Source organism: Oncorhynchus tshawytscha, linkage group LG33, assembly GCF_018296145.1.
Source record: "Oncorhynchus tshawytscha isolate Ot180627B linkage group LG33, Otsh_v2.0, whole genome shotgun sequence".
NCBI classification, from domain to species: Eukaryota; Metazoa; Chordata; class Actinopteri; order Salmoniformes; family Salmonidae; genus Oncorhynchus; species Oncorhynchus tshawytscha.
Window position 1 is genome coordinate 32408944 of NC_056461.1, and position 13381 is coordinate 32422324.

Genomic DNA, 13381 nt, shown 5'->3' on the forward strand with positions numbered 1-13381 from the left:
CAGCGTCATATGATGTAAGGCATTTATGTGTGTGTTATGAATGACCAAAGGTGTCTGACTATAGTAAGTACAGTGTCATATGATGTAAGGCATTTATGTGTGTGTTATGAATGACCAAAGGTGTCTGACTATAGTAAGTACAGTGTCATATGATGTAAGGCATTTATGTATGTGTTAAAAATTACCAAAGGGGTCTGACTTTAAATTAAGTACAGCGTCATGCGATTTAGGGCTTTTTATGAATGTGTTATGAATGGCCGAAGTTGTCTCACATCAAATACGAATTACAGGACACTACATAAAGTGTCAATAAATAGGTTATTAAAGTTCTGCTGATTTATGAAGGTTCTCTCATGATCCACAGGTTACTGTAGGGTGTGCAAGGTATTTAAATGGGTTGATGAACCTGCAAAGCTTGCATTTGTGTGTGTGTGTGTGTGTGTGTGTGTGTGTGTGTGTGTGTGTGTGTGAGAGAGAGAGAGAGAGAGAGAGAGAGAGAGTGTGTGTGTGTGTATGTGTGTCAAATCCATGATGATTTGGAGTAGTCCAATCTGAGACTACCACATCAGGTATTCCTCTTCTGTTCCCATGCTGGAGACCAGGGCTTGAATACAACCTGTTACAATGGTGCCAACATTTTTGTGGCTGATCTTTCAGCAGGGGAGTGGGTGAATGTATCAAAGACTGACTGGGTCCAGTACCACACTGTATGGCTCATTATATTGTTGTGTTTGTGTACTGAGGAACATGTAACTTGGTTCCAGAAGAAAGACACTTCAATGTCTTCAGGTTGGGGGCTTTCGTCAAGGTGTTTCTTGGTGTAACATTCACCAGGCTAACTACATTTTTTAAAGAAATGTAATACACCTTTATTTAACCAGGTGGGCCAGTTGAGAACAAGTTCTCATTTACAACTGCGACCTGGCCAAGATAAAGCAAAGCAGTGCGACAAAAACAACAACACAGAGTTACACATAAACAAAAGTACAGTCAATAACAATAGAAACAACTATATACAGTGTGTGCAAATGGAGTAAGGAGGTAAGGCAATAAATAGGCCATAGTAGCGAAGTAATTACTATTTAGCAAATTAACACTGGAGTGATAGATGTGCAGATGATGATGTGTAAGTAGAAATACTGGTGTGCAAAAGAGCAAAAAAAAGTAAATAAAAACAATATGGGGATGAGGTAGGTAGTTGGATGGGCTATTTAGAGATGGGCTGTGTACAGCTGCAGAGATCGGTGAGCTGCTCAGATAGCTGATGCTTAAAGTTAGTGAGGGAGATATAAGTCTCCAACTTCAGCGATTTTTGAAAATAGTTCCAGTCATTGGCAGCAGAGAACTAGAAGGAAAGGCGGCCAAAGGAGGTGTTGGGTTTGGGGATGACCAGTGAGATATACCTGCTGGAGCGCGTGCTATGGGTGGGTGTTGTTATGGTGACCAGTGAGCTGAGATAACCTGGAGCCAGTGGGTCTGGCGACGAATATGTAGCGAGGACCAGCCGACGAGAGCATACAGGTCGCAGTGGCTGGTGGTATATGGGGCTTTGGTGACAAAACGGATGGCACTTTGATAGACTGCATCCAGTTTGCTGAATAGAGTGTTGGAGGCTATTTTGTTTTACGAGGGTATGTTTGGCAGCGTGAGTGAAGGAGGCTTTGTTGCGAAATAGGAAGCCGATTCTAGATTTAATTTTAGATTGGAGATGCTTAATATGCTTAGAGTCTGGAAGAAGAGTTTACATTCTAGCCACACACCTAGGTATTTGTAGTTGTCCACATATTCTAAGTCAGAACCGTACAGTGTAGTGATGCTAGCGGTCAGTGGCAGCGGTCAGTTGAAGAGCATGCATTTAGTTTTACTGGCGTTTAAGAGCAGTTGGAGGCCACGGAAGGAGTGTTGTATGGCATTGAAGCTCGTTTGGAGGTTTGTTAACACAGTGTCTAAAGAATGGCCAGATGTATAGAGAATGGTGTTGTCTGCTTAGAGGTGGATCAAGGAATCACCCGCAGCAAGAGTGACATCATTGATATATACAGAGAAAAGGGTCGCCCTGAGAATTGAACCCTGTGGTACCCCCATAGAAACTGCCAGAGGTCCGGACAACAGGCACTCCTATTTGACACACTGAACTCTGTCAGAGAAGTAGTTGGTGAACCAGGCGAGGTAGTCATTTCAGAAACCAAGACTGTTGAGTCTGCCGATAAGAATACGATGATTGACAGAGTCGAAAGCCTTGGCCAGGTCAATTTTATTTTTTTTTTTAAATATTTTTATTCCACCTTTATTTAACCAGGTAGGCTAGTTGAGAACCTGGCCAAGATAAAGCATAGCAGTGTGAGCAGACAACACAGAGTTACACATGGAATAAACAATTAACAAGTCAATAACACAGTAGAAAACAAAGGGGGAGTCTATATACAATGTGTGCAAAAGGCATGAGGAGGTAGGCGAATAATTACAATTTTGCAGATTAACACTGGAGTGATAAATGATCAGATGGTCATGTACAGGTAGAGATATTGGTGTGCAAAAGAGCAGAAAATATGAATATGTAGCGAGGGCCAGCCGACCAGAGCATACAAGTCGCAGTGGTGGGTGGTATAAGGTGCTTTAGTGACAAAACGGATGGCACTGTGATAGACTGCATCCAGTTTGCTGAGTAGAGTGTTGGAAGCCATTTTGTAGATGACATCGCCGAAGTCGAGGATCGGTAGGATAGTCAGTTTTACTAGGGTAAGCTTGGCGGCGTGAGTGAAGGAGGCTTTGTTGCGGAATAGAAAGCCGACTCTTGATTTGATTTTCGATTGGAGATGTTTGATATGAGTCTGGAAGGAGAGTTTGCAGTCTAGCCAGACACCTAGGTACTTATAGATGTCCACATATTCAAGGTCGGAACCATCCAGGGTGGTGATGCTAGTCGGGCATGCGGGTGCAGGCAGCGATCGGTTGAAAAGCATGCATTTGGTTTTACTAGCGTTTAAGAGCAGTTGGAGGCCACGGAAGGAGTGTTGTATGGCATTGAAGCTTGTTTGGAGGTTAGATAGCACAGTGTCCAATGACGGGCCGAAAGTATATAGAATGGTGTCGTCTGCGTAGAGGTGGATCAGGGAATCGCCCGCAGCAAGAGCAACATCATTGATATATACAGAGAAAAGAGTCGGCCCGAGAATTGAACCCTGTGGCACCCCCATAGAGACTGCCAGAGGACCGGACAGCATGCCCTCCGATTTGACACACTGAACTCTGTCTGCAAAGTAATTGGTGAACCAGGCAAGGCAGTCATCCGAAAAACCGAGGCTACTGAGTCTGCCGATAAGAATATGGTGATTGACAGAGTCGAAAGCCTTGGCAAGGTCGATGAAGACGGCTGCACAGTACTGTCTTTTATCGATGGCGGTTATGATATCATTTAGTACCTTGAGCGTGGCTGAGGTGCACCCGTGACCGGCTCGGAAACCAGATTGCACAGCGGAGAAGGTACGGTGGGATTCGAGATGGTCAGTGACCTGTTTGTTGACTTGGCTTTCGAAGACCTTAGATAGGCAGGGCAGGATGGATATAGGTCTGTAACAGTTTGGGTCCAGGGTGTCTCCCCCTTTGAAGAGGGGGATGACTGCGGCAGCTTTCCAATCCTTGGGGATCTCAGACGATAGGAAAGAGAGGTTGAACAGGCTGGTAATAGGGGTTGCGACAATGGCGGCGGATAGTTTCAGAAATAGGGGGTCCAGATTGTCAAGCCCAGCTGATTTGTACGGGTCCAGGTTTTGCAGCTCTTTCAGAACATCTGCTATCTGGATTTGGGTAAAGGAGAACCTGGAGAGGCTTGGGCGAGGAGCTGCCGGGGGGGCGGAGCTGTTGGCCGAGGTTGGAGTAGCCAGGCGGAAGGCATGGCCAGCCGTTGAGAAATGCTTATTGAAGTTTTCGATAATCATGGATTTATCGGTGGTGACCGTGTTACCTAGCCTCAGTGCAGTGGGCAGCTGGGAGGAGGTGCTCTTGTTCTCCATGGACTTCACAGTGTCCCAGAACTTTTTGGAGTTGGAGCTACAGGATGTAAACTTCTGCCTGAAGAAGCTGGCCTTAGCTTTCCTGACTGACTGCGTGGATTGGTTCCGGACTTCCCTGAACAGTTGCATATCACGGGGACTATTCGATGCTATTGCAGTCCGCCACAGGATGTTTTTGTGCTGGTCGAGGGCAGTCAGGTCTGGGGTGAACCAAGGGCTGTATCTGTTCTTAGTTCTGCATTTTTTGAACGGAGCATGCTTATCTAAAATGGTGAGGAAGTTACTTTTAAAGAATGACCAGGCATCCTCAACTGACGGGATGAGGTCAATGTCCTTCCAGGATACCCGGGCCAGGTCGATTAGAAAGGCCTGCTCACAGAAGTGTTTTAGGGAGCGTTTGACAGTGATGAGGGGTGGTCGTTTGACTGCGGCTCCGTAGCGGATACAGGCAATGAAGATGGCTGCACAGTACTGTATTTTTTCGATGGCGGTTCTGATATCGTTTAGTACCTTGAGCGTGGCTGAGGTGCACCCGTGACCAGCTCAGAAACCGGATTGCACAGCGGAGAAGGTATGGTGGGATTCAAAATGGTCAGTGATCTGTTTGTTAACTTGGCTTTCGAAGACTTTGGAAAGGCAGGGCAGGATGGATATAGGTCTGTAACAGTTTGGGTCTAGAGTGTTACCCCCTTTGAAGAGGGGGGTGACCGCGGCAGCTTTCCAATCTTTAGGAATCTCGGACGACACGAAAGAGAGGTTGAACAGACTAGTAATAGGGATTGCAAAAATGGCGTCGGATAATTTTAGAAAGAGAGGGTCCAGATTGTCTAGCTGATTTGTACAGGTCCAGGTTTTGCTGCTTTTTCAGAACATCTGCTATCTGGATTTAGGTATCGGAGGGCCTGTTGTCTGGACCTCTGGCTGTCTCTATGGAGTACCACAGGGTTCAATTCTCAGGCCGACCCCTTTCTCTGTATATATCAATGATGTTGTTCTTGCTGCGGGTGATTCCTTGATCCACCTCTACGCAGACGACACAATTCAGTATGCATCTGTCCCTTTTTGGGTGAAGGAGAAGCTGGGGAGGCTTGAGCAAGTAGCTGCGCGGAGTGCTGAGCTGTTGGTAGGGGTTGGGGTAGCCAGGAGGAAATCATTGCCAGCCGTAGAGAAATGCTTATTGAAATTCTCGATTATTGTGGATTAATCAGTGGTGACAGTGTTTCCTAGCTTCAGTGCAGTGGGCAGCTGGGAGGAGGTGCTCTTATTCTCCATGGACTTTACAGTGTCCCAGAACTTTTTGTAGTTAGATCTGCAGGATTTGTTTGAAAAAGCTAGCCTTTGCTTTCCTAACCAACTGTGTGTATTGGTCCTGACTTCCCTGAAAGGTTGCATATCGCGGGGACTATTCGATGCTAGTGCAGTATGCCACAGGATGTTTTTGTGCTGGTCGAGGGCAGTCAGGTCTGGAGTGAACCAAGGGCTATATCTGTTCTTTTTAAAAGGGGCATGCTCATCCCTCTACTGAAGGGATGAGGTCAATATCCTTACAGGATACCCAGGCCAGGTCGATTAGAAAGGCCTGTTCGCAGAAGTGTTTTAGGGAGCGTTTGACAGTGATAAGTGGTGGTTGTTTGACAACGGACCAATAACGGAAGCATTTCAAATCAAATCAAAGTGCATTTGTCATGTGTGCCGAATACAACAGGTGTAGACCTTACAGTGAAATGCTTACTTACAGGCTCTAACCAATTGTGCGGACAAAAAAGTTATGTGTGTGTGTGTAGGTAAGTAAAGAAATAAAAGTGACTATGCATATATGATGAACAGAGAGTAGCAGAAGCATAAAAAGAGGGTTGGCGGGTGATGGGACACAATGCTGATAGCCTGGTTAGCCAATGTGCGGGAGCACTGGTTGGTCGGCAACTGTTGCCGCTATAACAGGCGGCAACAGTGAGAGACTTATTTCTGGAGAGATTAATTTAAAAAAATTAGAAGCTCAAACTGTTTGGGCATAGACCTGGGAAGTATGACAGAAGTTTGCAGGCTATCTCTGCAGTAGATTGCAACTCCACCCCCTTTGGCAGTTCTATCTTGACGGAAAATGTTGGGGATGGAAAACTCAGAATTTTGGTGGCCTTCCTAAGCCAGGATTCAGACACTGCAAGGACATCAGGGTTGGTGGAGTGTGCTAAAGCAGTGAGTAAAACAAACTTAGGGAGGAGGCTTCTGATGTTAACATGCATGAAACCAAGGCTTTTACGGCTACAGAAGTCAACAAATGAGAGAGCCTTTTCACAAAATGGTTCTAGCTGGAACATAAAATAGTTCTACCTGGAACCAAAAAAGGTTATCCTATTGGGAAAGCCGAAGAACCCTTTGGAACCCAGTCGGTATTCACGTAACAATAAGGAATTCCCCTAGACCACTCAATTTGTAAAAATAAAATAAAAAATCCTATTGACCCCCATTGTAAAAGAGGTAACTTCTTCATTGATATTTTGCTATACAGAAATAACAAAACATGCCGAAAAGCTGCGGTGTAGTTCAATGTACAGTACATGTAGCCAGGTCAAAAATCCAGATCTACGGTTCGCAATGCTCCCACATAGGGAAATATAACCTGTGAGAAGAGCCCTGTGGCTTCAGCCTATTCTGTGTGGGAAAGTGGGAAATGTGTGGAGACGGTGCCCAAGTATGATACACGTAGCTTTGTGTGGAAAACATTTCATCACAGGTAAGACAGGTAACCCTTTCCTGCAGTCAAATGACCAAATCACACTCTAGTGCCCTAATGGTTGGAATGTTATTCATATATTCCATCATTTCATAATTAATTAACTTTTTTTTTTTTAACTGAAGATCCTGTGTTGCTGTGTCTATTGTGATGCAACCTCAAAATATCATACATTTCAACTCTATATCTGACATGGTACAGGTGTCGTCTTTTTTTTTAAAAGCCCATAACCATGTGTGTGAGGCTAATACTTTTGTTTCCAAATAGATTTGTTTAAGACTACCAAGAAACACTATATGTGACCCTGATTTAGCCAACTGCAGTAAACGGTTAACTTGTTTAGTACAGTCCATTTGAAACTTCACTCACTACTTGTAGCTGTATAGTCCGTTTGTGTTGTTGGTCTTGCTAGCTTAATGTTCTAGTAGGTAGCTTGCTAGCACTCACTCGCTCAAGTGGCTGCTAGCATTGTCATGAAAAGGGGCATGAGGGAAGACCTGCAAGATTACGTTTTTCTAAGTAGTGAGAACGCTAGGGAGCAGGCAATGTTGAAAAGTAATCTTTAGATTAAATCTAGTTTTGTAATTGCCTAATTCAAACAGACAAAAAGAAAATTGTGTTTAAAAAAGGTTACGTTTTCCCCACACACGGGCAGAGTCGCAACGTTCATAAGGGATCATCAACAAAGGTATTTTCGACGACGTGCTAGTGGAGTGGACTGACCTTCCACAGAGTTGCATTATTTTCCAGAGAACGCATAGAACCCCGAGTTGATTATCCTTTTATACCATGGCTATAATTGAACACCTTTGCCGCTAGCAGTGTGTTCATTTGCAGATAGAAATGTGTTCAACATCCACTGCAAGTTTACTAGATAGCTACAGTAGTTGCCGTGGTAACCAAACAAACAGACTTGCAAGTTTAGCTAACCAAACAATGAGTCCTAGCTTGCTATTATGAAAATCGAATTCAACAATGCCAATAATGTTTTCAATTCGACTTTTGCTTTCAAAAGCAGCTGAATTGAACATGTAAGAATGAACTATAGCCATTGAATTCTGCCTTGCTGATATACCGTGTGTTATAGGGAAATAATGCATGCTCTAGAATGCCCTTTACGCTAATCAGAAATGGGTATTCAACAATGCCATGGTATAATTAAGCAATAAGGACCGAGGGGTGACGGCTAAGGGCTTTTCTCTTCCACGACATCATGCGGAGTGCCTGGTTACAGCCGTGGTATATTGGCCTTATACCACAAACCCCCGAGGTTCCTTATTACTATTATAAACTACTTACCAACGTAATTAGAGCAGGAAACATACATGTTTTGTCATACCCGTGGTATACAATCTGATATACTACGGCTGTCAGCCAATCAGCATTCAGGACTCAAACCACACAGTTTATAATATCTAATACCGACTGGGTCTATTTAGACTCAGAATGACATGTGGCCCATTGTTTACCTTGTCATCAAAGACATGTGGCACATTGTCTACTTTGTTACCTGGCAATGACCACAAGGGCGTTTCAAAGAGCTGTCAGTCAAGTTGAGCTCATGAATATAAGCTCCACACCTACTCAGCCTGTTCTTTCAGGCTTCCTGGTACTTAGAGATGAGAGAAAAGGTACAATGTATTCATTTCTGAGCATTTTAATAGCTTAAAATATTATGGGTGATGTTTTGGTCATTGAAAGGCTTTATTTTGACTTGGGAAATAAGATGACTGTGCGGGACCTTTAAGAAATAAAGGACTGCATCAGATCCTACCATCTTTTCTGTACGAGGAAGGAGGCGAGCGGAGTGGAGAGAGAAGGGAAGGGGTCTGCTTGTGCAGGGGCATTTGGATGGGGGAAGGGCACACCGGCCAAGAGGGTGAGCAGATCAGTGCAGCTCAGTGTCTGCGAGGCGGTGATAAGATTCCAGGACTCTCCCACTGTGACAGGCCTGCTTACCCACCCTAACTCTGTAGAAACACACCGCACCACCATCACCTGACCCTCAACTACATCTACACCACCTCACTATCATCACCAACCTCATTCAACTCTCACCACACCTAGTGGTTTTGGAAACCACAGGAGGTTGGTGGCACCTGAATTGGAGAGGACGGGCTTGTGGTAATGGCTGGAGTGGAATCAGTGGAACGGTATCAAATACATCAAACACATGGTTTGATGTCATTCCATTCGCTTCGTTCCAGCCATTATCATTAGCCGTCCTCCCCACAGCAGCCTCCACTGTTGGATACTCTATTTGTTTTGGGAAGGGGACTAATATCTGACCATTGGTGGTTTATATTCCTACCCTGATTTAAACCTAGAAAAATTGTGTTTTTGCTCAGCAGCAAGCATCAAATAGAAGTATAATAATTAAACAGTGAGTCCACTCTAGCTCGGATCCTCCTACACATGGCAGGTTGGGCAGTGAGCTGTGCTATGCTGAACGGAGCAGTGCGGGCGGCGAGGAGCAGAGGAGGCGAGGAGGACGCCGCGGCACACATTAATAATGCAGGGCCTCAGCTTCCCCCCCCAGCGCCACGGCGATGGCACCAGCCCAGCACTGTCACCAGGGGGGAGCTGGGAATACGCACTCTCCAACCCTCGCACAGCCAAGCTGCTCACCAGCTCTCTCAAACACACGCACGCACACACACATACACCAGCCCACCACTCTGGGCCTCCGCCGTGGATACTCACTAATTTAAAAACTCACCATTATAATCATGGTAGAAACCTGTATCTACATCCACACTGCTAACTGTATGTAGCCAGGGTTTGGAACTATCTGACATTTTCATTATATTGCAGGAATTGGAAATTCACCTTCATGCCCTTTGGACCTGAGAACTGTTCTGAAAAAGCCTCATAGTCCTACTAAGATAAAGAAAGAGAGGACAATGACATTCTCAGTGCAACCGAAGTCATATCTTACCTGTTATAGTCACTACCTCCAAATTAATAATAATATTAATCAAAACCATTTTTAAAAGGATGGCTACTGTTTTATGGGCTCCTAACCAACTGTGCTATTTTGTTTGTTTTTTTGTATTGTTTGTAACTTATTTAGTACATAGTGTTGCTGCTACCATCTCTTATGAACAAAAAGAGCTTCTGGACAACAGAACAGCCATTACGCACCCTGAATTGGACGAAGAATTACTCCAGACACCCGAACAGGCCCTTATTCCCGTAATTCGCAGGGGAAAGAGACAGTTGTTTCACGGAAGGAGATCAGGGTGCCATGTGAGGATCAGACGATGAGTGGCTAATTCGCCTTTGCCATTGGTTTTCTTGGACAACGTACAATCGCTGGATAATAAAATGGACAAACTAAAAGCATGTATATCCTACCAACGGGACATTAAAAACTGTAATATCTTATGTTTCACCGAGTCGTGGCTGAACGACGACATGAATAACATACAGCTGGCAGGATAGAACAGCAGCCTCTGGTAAGACAAGAGGTGGCGGTCTAAATATATTTGTAAACAACAGCTGGTGCACGATATCTAAGGAAGTCTTGAGGTTTTGCTCACCTGAGGTAGAGTATCTCATGATAAGCTGTAGACCACACTATCTACCTAGAGAGTTTTCATCACAATTCTTCGTAGCTGTCTATTTACCACCACAAACTGATGCTAGCACTAAGACTGCACTCAATGAGCTTTATACGCCCATAAGCAAACAGGAAAATGCTCATCCAGAGGCGGCGCTCCTAGTGGCCGTGGAATTTAAATGCAGGGAAACTTAAATCCGTCTTACCTCATTTCTACCAGCATGTTAAATGTGCAACCAGAGGGAAAAAACTCTAGACCACCTTTACTTCACACACAGAGACGTGTACAAAGCTCTCCCACGCCCTCCATTTGGCAAATCTGACCATAATTCTATCCTCCTGATTCCTGCTCATACGCAAAAATGAAAGCAGGAAGCACCAGTGACTCGGTCAATAAAAAAGTGGTCAGATGAAGCAGATGCTAAGCTACAGGACTGTTTTGCTAGCACAGACTGGAATATGTTCCAGGATGCTTCCGATGGCATTGAGGAGTATACCACATCAGTCACTGGCTTCATCAAGTCACTGGCTTCATCGATGACGTCGTCCCCACAGTGACTATACGTACATACCCCAACCAGAAGCCATGGAGTATAGGCAACATCCGCACTGAGCTAAAGGGTAGTGCTGCCGCTTTCAAGGAGCGGGACTCTAACCCGGAAGCTTATAAGAAATCCGAAACGTACTACACTGGCACCGACGCTTGTCAGATGTGGCAGGGCTTGCAAACTATTACAGACTCTAAAGGGAAGCACAGCTGAGAGATGCCCAGTGACTCAAGCCTACCAGATTAGCTAAATTACTTCTATGCTCACTGCGAGCCAAGTAGTACTGAAACATGCATGAGAGCATCAGCTGTTCTGGACGACTGTGTGATCATGCTCTCTGCAGCCAGTGTAAGTAAGACCTTTAAACAGGTCAACATTCACAAGGCCGCATGGCCAGACGGATTACCAGGACGTGTACTCCGAGCATGACCAACTGGCAAGTGACTTCACTGACATTTTAAACCTCTCCCTGTCTGAGTCTGTAATACCAACATGTTTCAAGCAGACCACCATAGTCCCTGTGCCCATAAGGTAACCTACCTAAATGACTACCGACCCGTAGCACTCACGTCCGTAGCCATGAAGTGCTTTGAAAGGCTGGTCATGGCTCACATCAACACCATTATCCCAGAAACCCTACACCCACTCCAATTTGCTTACCACCCCAACAGAGCCACAGATGATGCAAGCTCTAGTTCACTCCACGCTGCCCTTTCACACTTGGACAAAAGGAACAGCTATGTGAGAATACTATTCACTGACTACAGTTCAGCATTCAACACGATAGTGCCCTCAAAGCTCATCACTAAGCTAAGGACCCTGGGACTAAACACCTCCCTCTGCAACTGGATCCTGGACTTCCTGACGGGCCACCCCCAGGTGGTAAGGGTAGATAATAACACATCCGCCACGCCCCTCAGGGGTGCGTGTTCAGTCCTCTCCTGTACTCCCTGTTCACTCATGACTGCATGGCCAGGCACAACTCCAACACCATCATTAAGTTTGCCAATGACACAACAGTGACAGCCTATAGGGAGGAGGTCAGAGACCTGACCGTGTGGTGCAAGGACAACAACCTATCCCTCAACGGGATCAAGACAAAGGAGATGATTGTAGGACTACAGGAAAAGGAGGACCGAGCACACCCCATTCTCATTGACAGAGCTGTAGTGGAGCAGGTTGAGAGCTTCAAGTTCCTTGGCGTCCACATCACCAACAAACTAACATGGTCCAAGCACACCAAGACAGTCGTGAAGAGGGCATGACAAAACCTATTCCCCCTCAGGAGACTGGAAATATTTGGCATGGGTCCTCAGATCCTCAAAAGGTTCTACAGCTGTACCCTCGAGAGCATCCTGACGGGTTGCATCACTGCCTGGTATGGCAACTGCTCGGCCCTGACCGCAAGGCACAACAGAAGGTAGTGCATACGGCCCAGTACATACATTTTGGGGGCCAAGCTTCCTGCCATCCAGGACCTCTATACCAGGCGGTATCAGAGGATGGCCCTAAAAATGGTCAAAGACTCCAGCCACCCTAGTCATAGACTATTCTCTCTGCTACCGCATGGAAAGCGGTACCGGAGCGCCAAGTCTAGGTCCAAGAGGCTTCTGAACAGATTCTACCCCCAAGCTATAAGACTCCTGAACATGTCATCAAATGGCTACCCAGACTATTTGCATTACCCCCCCTCCCCTTTTACACTGATGCTACTCTGTTATTATCACTGTAATAACTCTACCTACATGTACATATTACCTCAATTACTTCGACTAACCGGTGACCCCGCACATTGAATCTATACCGATACCCCCTGTATATAGCCTTGCTATTGTTATTTTACTGCTGCTCTTTAATTATTTGTTACTATTTTTTATTTTTTAGGTATTTTTCTTAAAACTGTATTGGTTAAGTGCTTGTAAGTAAGCATTTCACTTTATGGTCTGTTGTATTTGGCACGTGAAAGATACAATTTTATTTCATTTTCATTTTGACCAGTTCTTTTAGCGGACCAGGTCTCATAAAGAGCTTGCGTTAGATCAATGTCACAGGACCATGTGTGTCACCAGAGAGGGGGCCTGACTCCTGACCTCCAAAAAGCTTCCCTTTACTCTTAAACAGCCCTCTCCTTTGTGGCTTTGAGGACAACACTGTAATTCAGCAATATTGAGGAAATATTCATTATTCATAGCTTTCTAATTGTGTTTTGTTTTTACATGGGGAGCAGGACATTTGAGGAGGGTGGAGGAAGTGACTCGGAGGATATACAACACATTCCAGATAGATTCCTTTCCTATATTCTCCATTTAGATGTTGGTTTGGTTTCACTTTATCATTACATTGCCACAGGTATCTGCCAAAATAATGGAAATACTTGAGTAAATGAGGAATACAAAGTTTATTGAAAGCAGGTGATTCCACACAGGTGTGGTTCCCGAGTTAATTAAGCAATTAACATCCCATCATGCTTAGGGTCATGTAAACAAATTCTGGGCTGGCCATTAATTTGTCTACCATGGCTATA